Source organism: Macrobrachium rosenbergii, chromosome 18 (assembly GCF_040412425.1).
Source record: "Macrobrachium rosenbergii isolate ZJJX-2024 chromosome 18, ASM4041242v1, whole genome shotgun sequence".
NCBI classification, from domain to species: Eukaryota; Metazoa; Arthropoda; class Malacostraca; order Decapoda; family Palaemonidae; genus Macrobrachium; species Macrobrachium rosenbergii.
The window spans coordinates 18,835,208-18,848,147 of record NC_089758.1 but is presented as its reverse complement, the minus strand read 5'-3'; positions in this window follow the sequence as shown (position 1 = coordinate 18,848,147).

Here is a 12,940-nt window from a genome sequence, read left to right as displayed (position 1 = left end):
TATATATATATATATATATATATATATATATATATATATATATATATATATATATATATATATGTGTGTGTGTGTGTGTGTGTGTGTGTGTGTGTGTGTGTGTGTGTATAATTATATACAGTATATATGTGTGTATGTGTATATTGTAACTGGTACTTCAGTGATTAGCGATCTCGCTTCATTGGCAAGACACAAGTGTTTAATAGGAAATGGGAAAATGTATTTGAGTCATTTTCTGAATGTGTCATTTTGGACATAAGCATGGTTTAGCAACCAAGCAGATAGCCGACAATCGTGGGTCGCAGCACTGGATAGAGAAGGATATTGGGCTAACAACCTCATCCCAAAAGACCTGTGAAGGGGCGGATGCCGGATTCTTTTATGTACGCAAATACGCGCACACACATAAATAAATAAGTAAAAAATGCGCCGAAGTTTCTTCAGTGCAATCGAGTTTTCTGTACAGCGTATAATCACGGCCACCGAAAACAGATCTAGCTTTCGTTGGTCTCGGTATAATGCTGTATGAACCGCGGCCCATGAATCTTGAACCACGGCCCGGTGGTGGCCTGTACTATATCGTTGCCAGATGCATGATTATGAATAACTTTAACCTTACATAAAATAAAAACTACTGAGGTTAGAGGACTTTAATTTGGTATGTTCGATGATTGTAGGGTGGATGATCAACATACCAATTTGCAGCCCTCTAGCCTTGGTAGTTTTTAAGATCTGAGGGCGGACAGACAGACAAAGCCAGCGCAATAGTTCTCTTTAACAGAAAACTAAAAATGTGAAAGCATTCAGCTGCAGGCAGAATGATTTTATTGCTCTGTTAGATGTTATGCAATAGGCATGGCCTCATTTTACATCGTCATCCGTTCTGGTTGAGACATCCTCTGGCTATTCAGTGATTCGTGAGCTTAGGTATGTTATGTTATGTAAGATTTTTTTTACTGATTAACTGAAATTAACTGGCTCTTAATTGGTTTTTCATACTCCACTCACATTTGAGTCTCAGGGACACATCGAAGTTTATACTGAAATGCAATTGCATAGTCCATAGGAGTTTTCGTAGCGATTTTTTGTAATACTTTCGGCTGTACATTAATATCAAACGTAAGTGCCCCGTCTAAATCTCTCTGAATCTGTGATCATTTCAATACTACCACAGTCTTTGTAGGCAGGGGGAGAGAGAGAGAGAGAGAGAGAGAGAGAGAGAGAGAGAGAGAGAGAGAGAGAGAGAGAGACCGTGTGTAAAGAGCAGAAACAGACTTGCACACACACAGGTGATATAACACGAATATTCCGAGTCATTGTGACTAGAACAGAAAAGAGAATGTCTAATGAAGCCTTGGTTTTCGTTTGGAGATTAATTTTTGCTCTTCTCCAGAAGGTAAACAGGGAACCCAAGACGTGAGGGAAAACACAAAATAAGCTCCTTAGCTTCAGACCTTTAATTACAGTCTTCGTTTGAAACCCGTTGCCAGGCTGTGTGGGCATTACCTCCATTAGCGTGGAGTCGAAGAGTCGTATAAAAGTCTCCTTCAGATGACATTTGTAGTACTCTTTCTCTCTCTCTCTCTCTCTCTCTCTCTCTCTCTCTCTCTCTCTCTCTCTCTCTCTACCAGTTCTCCTGTGTTTGTATGTCTGTCTGTCTGGCTGCGCATCCGTCCCCCTTTTCAATAATTTTGATAATATTAACATCATGTAAAATGTATACAGGACTTTGTGTCTGTGTGTATATTCATATACTCATAACGCACAGGTGAGGTCCATTAAAAATGCATGCAGGTCTTTGTGTCTGTGCGTGTATTCATATAATCATAACGCACAGGTGAAGTCCGTCCATTACCTTAAGAGTCCATTTCTAACAACAATGTATTCTTGGGCAATATTCTCGAAAACCACTTTCTTGTCATATGACCAACTAAACATTTGACGTCATCACAAGGTATCACCGGATATCCCTTGGGATAACTCGAGATGATAATATAGTGAGTAAACACACCGCTCTAATGCATTCGACAAAGCGAATAACGCATTAAAACTAAAAGGATTCGCGATGGAAATATAATTAAAATGAAAGATTCTTAAAATGACATAGTGCATCTAGATTTTTTATTTAGATTCTGGTCTGTTAATATCTTCGGCTCAAAGCATATTTGATATTTGTTTGTGATGCTTATTTTTGTGTAGAATGTGTGGTTTCTTATGTATACCGCTGTTTACAAAACTCTCTCTCTCTCTCTCTCTCTCTCTCTCTCTCTCTCTCTCTCTCTCTCTCTCTCTCTCTCTCTCTCTCTCTCTCTTTATTAGCCGTAAGTAATGACGTGAAGGTTTGAAAAAGAAATAAACATAGTACTTGCAATGTATACACTTTTCTTTTTCTCCCTATCTGTCGTCATTTATTAGCAGTAACAAATGACGTAAGGGATTGCAAAACAAGAATAAAAATTTTGCTTACGCATTGCTCTCTCTCTCTCTCTCTCTCTCTCTCTCTCTCTCTCTCTCTCTCTCTCTCTCTCTCTCTCTCTCTCCTTACTTTTCACTTTCAATGGATTTCAGAAATAAATGTAACAGTCTACTACAGACTAAACTTTCTCTCTCTCTCTCTCTCTCTCTCTCTCTCTCTCTCTCTCTCTCTCTCTCTCTCTCTCTCTCTCTCTCCTTACTTTTCACTTTCAATGGATTTCGAAATAAATGTAACAGCTTAGTACAGACTAAACTCACTCTCTCTCTCTCTCTCTCTCTCTCTCTCTCTCTCTCTCTCTCTCTCTCTCTCTCTCTCTCTCTCTCTCTGTCGTCCTTTACTGATGGTGACTAATGGCGTCATGTATTACCAAATAAAATACCTTTCCGAGAAGACGGAGGTATTCATTAGTGTTAGCAATAAAGCTGTAAGATACGCTGTATTTGCGTTGCTGATTATTCATATGTATATGTTACAGGCAGACAGCGAAACCAGGCATTTCACAAACTGCCTGAAATTTCAGGCAGGTAGCGAAATGCACTTAAGGACATTTGATCCCCCAGGGGCTAGTATTAAACACGGCGAAACAGTGACTCACCTACACTGTTTCGCCGTGTTTAGTACTAGCCCCTGGGGGTGAAATATATTTCACCATATTTAGTACCAGCCCTTTGAGGATCAAATGTCCCAAAGTGCATTTGCTATCTGCCTGAAATTTCAGGCAGTTCGTGAAATGCCTGGTTTCGCTATCTGCCTGTTAACATATATATATATATATATATATATATATATATATATATATATATATATATATATATATATATATATATATTTATATTTATATATATATATATATATATATATATATATATATATATATATATATATATATATATATATATATATATAATGTGTGTGTCTGCCTCTAGGAAAGCTACTTTTTCTAGCATTTATCTATGCATAGGTAATAATTATGATTTTTCTCAAGTTGTAGTAAACATTAATTAGTAAATTTATATGAAATGGCATCGCAACAATTATGGTCTTCATATCAGAATTCGCTGACATGAGATAAAAAAAAGTAAAGAAAAAATTATGATAAAATATTTTCCTTATAAAATTTCTCTTTTTATGGTAAAATATTTTCCTTATAAAATTTCTCTTTTTATGACGTGTATGTCATTTTTTATCGTCTGTATATGCGAAAAACAGTAGGAATTATCCCGCGATTCTTAAAGTCAAAAAGAAAATATAAATCTCATTCATATTTTTAACAGTTTTATCAATATACCTCTCATCGCTGTCGCTCGCATTTGCCAGTTCCCATATCCATACCATACCAATACCCATATCTGTGTTATACCCATATCCCTACCCCTACCCATACCCATATCCGTACCATATCCATACCCATATATGTATAATACCCATATCCACTCCATACCCATTCCATACCCATATGCATACCATACCCATACCCGTACCATACCGATACTAATACCCCTACCCATACCCATACCCATATCTGTACTATACCCGTACCCATATCCGTACCATACCCATACCTGTACCCATACCCATACCCGGGATAGGGGAAAGGGCGAGGGGAGGGACACACACACACACAGAAAGGCAGCCAAGGAAATTAATATAATAGAGAGGTTTTTCTTTTGAAGTAAAAGCTCATTTTATGGCTGGTGTATGTGATAGGATCTTCAACAACAGGTGAACGGGAAAAAATGTTAGAATAATTTAAATATTTTGATGTCAAATTCGCGATAAGTAAATAAAATGCACGTACATCTGATAACGCTAATACACCCTCTATGCTATTTTACAGATAAGAATTATTTTGCTTTTCTCTATAAAATAAAACAAATATGTGCCTGTGACTTTTTCACAAATTAAGCTTAACATCCTAAACATGATAACAAGGAATCCTCTCTTTCAAGCTTATTTAGGTAGTTGATAATAATAATAATAATAATAATAATAATAATAATAATAATAATAATAATAATAATATTATTATTATTATTATTATTATTATTATTATTATTATTATTATTATTATTATTATTATTATTATTATTATTATTATTACACAAATATATCTGTGAGGTTGTATCTCGTGTAGTAGTACAAAGAACTAGAATGTTAATTAGGGTGAGGAAAAATGAATTTATGATAAAGGTTGTGCTCTCCAGTTATTGTGAATTTCAGCCTTTTCATTTATTCAGAATTGTTCCCTCATATAAAACCAAAATCTGAAATGAATGTCTTTTCTCTTGTACACAGACTAATAAAATTTGGCAACGTCGCTCGGACTTGGAAATGCAGACTTTAATGAAATTTGGCATCGCTGCAAAAAGACAGCCCCCGAAACACCCACCCCCTTTAAATTCACGGAATTGTTCTCCACACAAAAGTCGGAATTCAATTCCGAAATTTTCAGATCTGTTTTCAAGTGTCCTTGCCGAGTCAATATTCTGTGCTGGTAAAACTGATTCATTTCTGACAAGCCATATCTAAACATTTTTTCCATTTCCGTTATTTTCCACACTTTAAGGTACTTGACGCCGACTTCAACTATCGTTGAGTTCTTGTACTTGGCGTAGAATGTAGGAACATTCGTTTGATTCGTCGGATTGTCCAGGTTTCATCGTGTGCAATTGAAACTGTTATATATGAGGCCAAAACTCAAATGAAACGCTGTGTTACTAGTAGGAAAGGCCGAGTGTTTTTACATGGAAATTGGAGATAATAAAAGGAACATCAGAAAAGAAGAAGCGGAACACTAACAAATATAAAATCTTTCGTGATCAACCTAAAAAAAAGTAAGGATACTAAGTAAATAGAATTTTCCTTATACTTTTCTGCTTATTCATGAATTCCTTGCCTGTCTTTCAGACAAGACGAGTGATAGCATAAGCCGCCAGAAACCATAATAAAAAATTCAGTAGTGATGATTTAGAAGACATTACTACTTACAATAATTCTTCCGTCGCCAGTTGATTCATTTCCTGAGGAGTTGATGGCAAAAGTCTCATTAACGAAAATCACCGTAGGGTTCCTAATGTGGGGATAATTTCCTATGGTAATAAGAACATAAAGGGTGATTAACTTTGTATGGAGTAGTTTTGTCCCCATTAATGTCATGGTAATATTTATTCCTTGGATAACAAGGACTGACAACGGTAGAAAGAGAAAATACACAGGTAATGAGATCCAGAGTGGGTTCTTTACTTGTTGATTTGCCTCCTCAATTATAGGTTATTATTCATGAGTTTGTCCTTTTAATATATGCTTATTTATGCAGTTTCTCGTTTACAATTGCTGAGTTACACGTTTAATCTTTTATAAATGTAGCTATTAATTGAATACTTTACTCTGTGGTAACTTTATAAGAAATAAGTTTTATAATAGGAGTGAAAAAATATTTTTATTTGAAATTTGACAGCATTTAGAATTAGGGATTTTATTTAAATAGACCATAGGCTATTTCCAATTACCAAAAGCTTGAGCCTTGAATATAAACAAATGGCATATAGTATCATTGGCACCATCTTAATATATGGTTGAGATAAGAGAAAACAATCAACCAAAAATAGATACACACATACAAAAAGCTTGAAATACAAATGTTGCTCAATGACGTTTGATGTAATCATATTATTAGTAGAAACTTGAATCAATGAACAGCATAGTTTTTAGCATACTATGCCATTTCCAAGTAGATGGGTGGGCACCTTGCATAGCTGGAATCTGGTTGGCCAAATTAAGAAGAAATTTGAACAAGATATGAATTACACGGCATATAGCAAGCGAAATTTGTTTCAGGTGGGTGATAATGGTATGGGATAAACTTTTACTCTCATCAGTCGGTCATCATTCCCATCAGTAAAACTTAAAAAAAAAAAAATAGAAACATAACCCATTTATAAAAGAGGACCAACAGAAATATTTCAGGCCTTAATGACCACATTTAATGTGACGCTCGTTTCTGAAAATCTGCCATTCAGTCAGACCAGCCACCGTAAGTCATTCTAATATTACAAACTCTTTTTCCTCCTTTTTTCCCAACAATGATTCTTTTTCGAGAGTCTCTCATTAACTTATTTACAACATTCCCACCTGATATACCTGTAACTCATTTAAAATAGGTTCTGTGACTAATTCTGCCACCACAACTCAGTTTTATTCCTTTTACAGCCATAATTCTTCTTCTTCTCATTCTTCCTTTTCTTCTGTTACCCAATTCGTCCTCTTTCCCAAGGAGAGAGGCCCCCCTCAACTTTTATTGGCAACTCAACAATGGAGGCCAAAACTTCCCAGCTGACCACTTCTTGTTGGTTGAAGAGGGGAAGCAAACACCGATATATATTTCTGGGTGCGACCAAGACAAAACTCCAAAGGGCGCAGGAATCTCCGGGTAGGAGTTATTGCTGAGGAAGAAAAAAAGGAAGGTTAATGATGAACGTTGTGTTATGGTTGGGAAAGCAAATTCACAGGAAATGCACCAAGCTTTTGACCATTATATATTAAACACACACACACATACGGCATGCATTTTTTTTCCTTCATTTTACGTTGCTTTTAGAATAACATCCTGAGAATATTCAAACTTTTGTTAGTTTCAGTTTTCTTAGAATAACATCTTCAAAATGTTCAAGTTTTTGTTAGGTTCAGTTTTTCCATTTTTCAACTTTTCTTTCCAGTATTACATAACTATTTACCCTCTTTTCAGGAGAACATAGCGATTTTTTTTTATACCGCTGAAAACTTTGGAGATTTTCTAAGAAAAAGAAGAATATGAGCAGTAAGTCGCAGTAACATATATATAATATTTATATGTATGTATATGTATATATACACATACATACATTCATATAAATATATATGTTTATATATATTTATGTGTATGTATGTGTGTATGTATAAATATGTGCATTTGTGTGTGCATATATATATATATATATATATATATATATATATATATATACATATATATACACATGTATTATGGAATACTCGAATCCAAGGATTACCTCTTGAAGAGTATGCAGACGCTGGATATTATTATTGGAGTCACAGATATTGCCTGAGATGGCTCAACGTAGATCGGTAAATAAGATTGACTGATGCACTGATTTTTCGTAAAATGGTGTCGCAATCGCCATGGTGGCCGACGCTGTATATGATCACGAATCAATACATATCAGATCCTTGCGTCCGTGTAAATACGTATAGAAACTGAAAACCTTATAATACTGTGTCTTTTGGCTCTGTAAGCGGGTCACATTGAGACCCGAGAGCCAACGGAGGATGTTAGTTATCACACGAGTTTGAGAAGCTGTAGTTAATGTCAGAGGGAAAGCTTTCTGATAAGGAGATGATGAATTGAGGGATCCCGAAAGAAAATCCCAAGTGATGTAATTGGTATATCAAAGGGACGAGTTTCGTCCTTGAGATACGTAGAAGAAGATTTTGTTGTTTTCAGTACAAAATGATGTGATATACTTTTAAAGGGTGGTGGTTTTTTTTTTTTAGAATTAAAGTAGTTTGGGTATAGCAAGCGATATATTTTCCTCCTGCATTCAGCACGCGTTGTAACGTTGGTAATACTTCAGATGTCTTCAGTATTTCTCATTTTCCTCACCCCCTCTCTCTGCCAACACACACTCTCTCTCTCTCTCTCTCTCTCTCTCTCTCTCTCTCTCTCTCTCTCTGGCTTCGTGGAGCAGTGGTAAGCAGACGTAACGCACAAACTGAGTGATCAGCGTTCGATTCTCGAACCGGACGAAGAAAGGCGGTGTGGGCGTTTTCCCCTAAAATCCATATGCCTCTGTTGAACTGAACACTGAATCAGGTACCTACTTGTTAGTCTACCGTTGTGAATCGCAGCTGAGGCCGAGAGAGAGAGAGAGAGAGAGAGAGAGAGAGTGAGAGAGAGAGAGAGAGAGAGAGAGAGAGAGAGAGAGAGAGAGGAAACACTAGCGTTCGCTGCCTCGCCAGAACGCACACCCCCAAAACAATCAAGTGATCGACAGGGTAATCCACTCCCTTTCAGAGTGAAATCATTCATAAGATACTCATATATAATGTATAAATATTATCTATTTGTCTTTCCCTATCCTACACGGAAGTCAGACTTCCAATTTAAATCCAGAGTTCCTTATCTTAAAATGGAGTGAATCAGCATGTATCCTATTATACACTTTTAAGATCTATCATAAATTCGTCTTGGACTTTGTTAAACCAGGTACGATCAGTCTACGAATGCAGTAGTACCCTCATAATCCGTGCTATTTCTACTAAATCAATAGCGTTTAAAAACAGTGTTTAAATAGAAAATTAACTTTTATGCTAACTGCATTTTTTTTCGAAAGTACTGACACTATTCTTGAAAGTTAAAAGAGAAGAAAAAAACCAGACCTCGGCCAACAGCAATAAGCAACAGTCCAGAGTAAATTCAATTAGCGATGAAGCCTGAGTAATTTGACTGGGGCCTTCAGTAACTTTAACCACCTGTTATTCTAATAGGAATTAATTTGAGATGTCTGAAACATCTCGAGAGAGAGAGAGAGAGAGAGAGAGAGAGAGAGAGAGAGAGAGAGAGAGAGAGAGAGAGAGAGAGAGAGGGTGGAGGAAATTAACTCCAACAACTTTATGTTAATGGAGAGTGAGTGACTTTCAGTAGAGCTAATCATGTTGATGCATATATATATATATATATATATATATATATATATATATATATATATATATATATATATATATATATATATATATATATATATATATATATATATATATATATATATATATATATATGTGTGTGTGTGTGTGTGTGTGTGTGTGTGTGTGTTTGTGTGTGTATGAGTATATATATCTATATATAATATATAATATATACATATATGTATATATATAAAATATACACATTGACAACCCTTTGGGTTATGATCAGTAGTTTAATTTACTCTCTCTCTCTCTCTCTCTCTCTCTCTCTCTCTCTCTCTCTCTCTCTCTCTCTCTCTCTCTCTTATATTTGCCACACTAAGGAGACATAAGATTTATTTCCGAAAATGTTCAAACATTTTCAGAAAATATTGGACAAATTATTTAAGAGACAATCCACTCTTCCATTCTATCTTTCGATCTATAAGAATAGATAAGAACCACTTCAATCTGTCTGTCTATCTACCTATCTATTTACCTATTTACATATCTACCTATCTATCTATCTTTCTGTCTATCTATGTATCTAATAAGTAAAATAACTTTATATATAGCATTTTGCATAAATAGCCATTTCTTCCTTGAGGCCATCAAACACGTGTAGCAAATATTGAGTGAATTATACAAGTGGCAAAATCTATTTCGCTGCGCACACACAACCTTCCCAGTTTCCGGGAATTTAATTTAGCAGTGTATTCCTACGGGCTAAGAAAAGTCATTTTCTGGCATGTTCTCTCATAATACTGAAAGAGTTTCCTATTGCATGCACGAATCTAAGTAAAATGAACACATTCAGCTTACGCTCAGACTAACAGATGGAAGTACTTGTGTCAATACAATTAGATGTTGTCCACCTCCCAGTTATTGTAAATTTTCGTAACGCTTATCAAATTTTCACTGGCAGTTGGTCATAAGGGGCCGTTGGAAAGTTTATAGAGATAAAGCTTGCGTGTTTCCATTATATATATATATATATATATATATATATATATATATATATATATATATATATATATATATATATATATATATTATATATATATATATATATATATATATATATATATATATATATATATATATATATATATATATATATATATATATACATATACATAAGGAAAACTATGGTACGTTGCGCTGCCGAAACTTGCAGCAGACCTTAGAGTCTGGTTCAAGCGGCTTTAAGTTACAATAAAGTTTATGAACCACGACTAGATTTGTATTGCCAGGAGTTTTGGTATTTTATTCATATAATTCTGTTGAAATATTGCCATGAACAATGACGCCTCATTATTCTTAGGCCTAACCCCTTGAGCAATTGATTATACATATAATAAGAAACATCCTCTTGCAAATCAAACTTGAGGTTTATATGCTTTGCATAGCCTTCTGTAGCTCTCCATTTACGAAATATATAAGAGTATACTACAGCAGAGTAACTTCTGGTCTAATCATACCTGTAAAGTTCTTCGTTGGACTGGTCGGTACCGTTCTCGGCTAGCGCTCCGCAGGGCCCGCGTTCGAATCACCGACCGGCCAATGAAGAATTAGAGGAATTTATTTCTGGTGATAGAAATTCATTTCTCGGTATAATGTGGTTCGGATTCCACAATAAGCTGTAGGTCCCGTTGCTAGGTAACCAATTGGTCCAGCCCTTGGAGAGCTGTTAATCAGCTCAGTGGTCTGGTTAAACTAAGCTACACTTGTATGGTAAATTATGGAGGAGTTTCACCTCTAGAATAATTTTCATCAGATTAAATCTTGTTTTCATACAATTCCTTACAATATATTTAGTCAATTAGATATTTATTTATCTCAGATTGGATATGTTTTTCATAGTCATAGGTAGTGTAATGAATACGTAGGCTATTTATACCCCGCAGGAGGTTAGTGCCGTCAGTGCACCTCATGCGGTGCACTGTAGGCATTACTTAAGGTTCTTTGCAGCGTGCACTCTGCCCCTAGCTGCAACCCCTTTCGTTCCTTTTACTGTGCCTCCTTTCATATTCTCTTTCTTCCATCTTACTTTCCACCCTCTCCTAACAATTGATTCATAGTGCAAGTGCGAGGTTTTCCTCCTGTTACACCTTCAGAAGCTTTTACTGTCAAATTCCGTTTCAGCGCTGAATGACCTCATAGGTCCCAGTGCTTGGGCCTTTTGCTTAAATTCTATATTCAATTCAGTTCTACAATATTTATAAAGTACATGAAAATTAATGGCTAAATTAATAACGCTTAATCTACTTATCTAAATAACCATCGAGCTAATGAGTTCACCGGAAGCCTTATCTAATTTAGATCATTATCTAACCAACCTAAGTCCACAACAAAAGCAACAGCGATTCTGACTAACTTATAATCTAAACTAATTACCGATAAAAAAATATTATCGATAACAATATTAATATGTTTTTATCAAATATCGCTCGATAAAGCAGCAATGATTGCAAATTGGAATGTAAAAAATTACTGAAATAATGAAAGTCCTGTAATATATATATATATATATATATATATATATATATATATATATATATATATATATATATATATATATATATATATATATATATATATTAATATATTATATATACATACATACATATACATTGTATATATATATATATATATATATATATATATATATATATATATATATATTTATGTTATGTATATATATGAATACATATATGTATCTATGTGTATATATATATAATTATGTGTGCGTGTGTTTGTATACAAACATATGAAAGAAAAAGGACGTTTCATAAACAAAAGCACGACCTAGAAAATAAATACACTATAATAACAAGACGCTGGTGAATAGGTTTAGCGACGCGTAGGCCCTGACCCCCGCAAGACTCCAAGACACCAATAAACGTTCCTCTTAGTAGCAATATCTGCTCCGTCAGCAGGGCTATCAGGGCCTAGATATTGTGCCTCTTTCTACATATGGTGATTTTTCCTTGTGGTGTGCACTGGGTAGGTGGGAGGAGGGGTTGGGGGTTGGAGTGAGAGAAGACGTTATGGAGGGTTAGGTGAGGGGGGCGGGGGCGGCTGAGGCGAGGAGATAACGTCATTGCTGCATATTGGACTTTATCAATGAACTTGTCGTCGAAGAAGCATGTTGAATTTTTTTCCGTTCTCTTTCTTCCTTTCCTTTATCTTTTCTCGGGGGGGGTGGGTTGTATTCCATGTCCTCTCCTGCTTTGCCTATTAGGATAGCATCATCTTATTCTTGTAGTCTGAATTTTCATTTATGTTGCTTACCTTGTTTAGATAATTTTAATCTGTAACTTCTGTTCTGCATGTTTTACTTGTTGAGTTACATTTAACTGTGTTCGGACAAATTTTAATAGGATTTTTTTTTTCAGTTTTTCTGATTTCAGCTTTCTTAGTAAAATGAATCTAATCCTTCGGGCCAGCCCTTAGAGAGTTGTTAATCAGCTCAGTGGTCTGGTTAAACTAAGGTGTACTTTACTTTGCTAATGTGGCATGGAATGCTGAGCTAATATATTTATCCACTTTCTACTATCGTTTTTAATGTACATTTTCAGATACTTTTCTCCTTTTTAATAAATGATTATCCAAATAGCATAACACAGTATTACCTCTAAAATAGTTTTCTGTTCAAAATTTGTTTCGATTTAACTTCAGCAAATAATAATTGGATATTCATGAATTTATTTCTTTTTCATCGTCAGATTCGGGTATTCATTAACT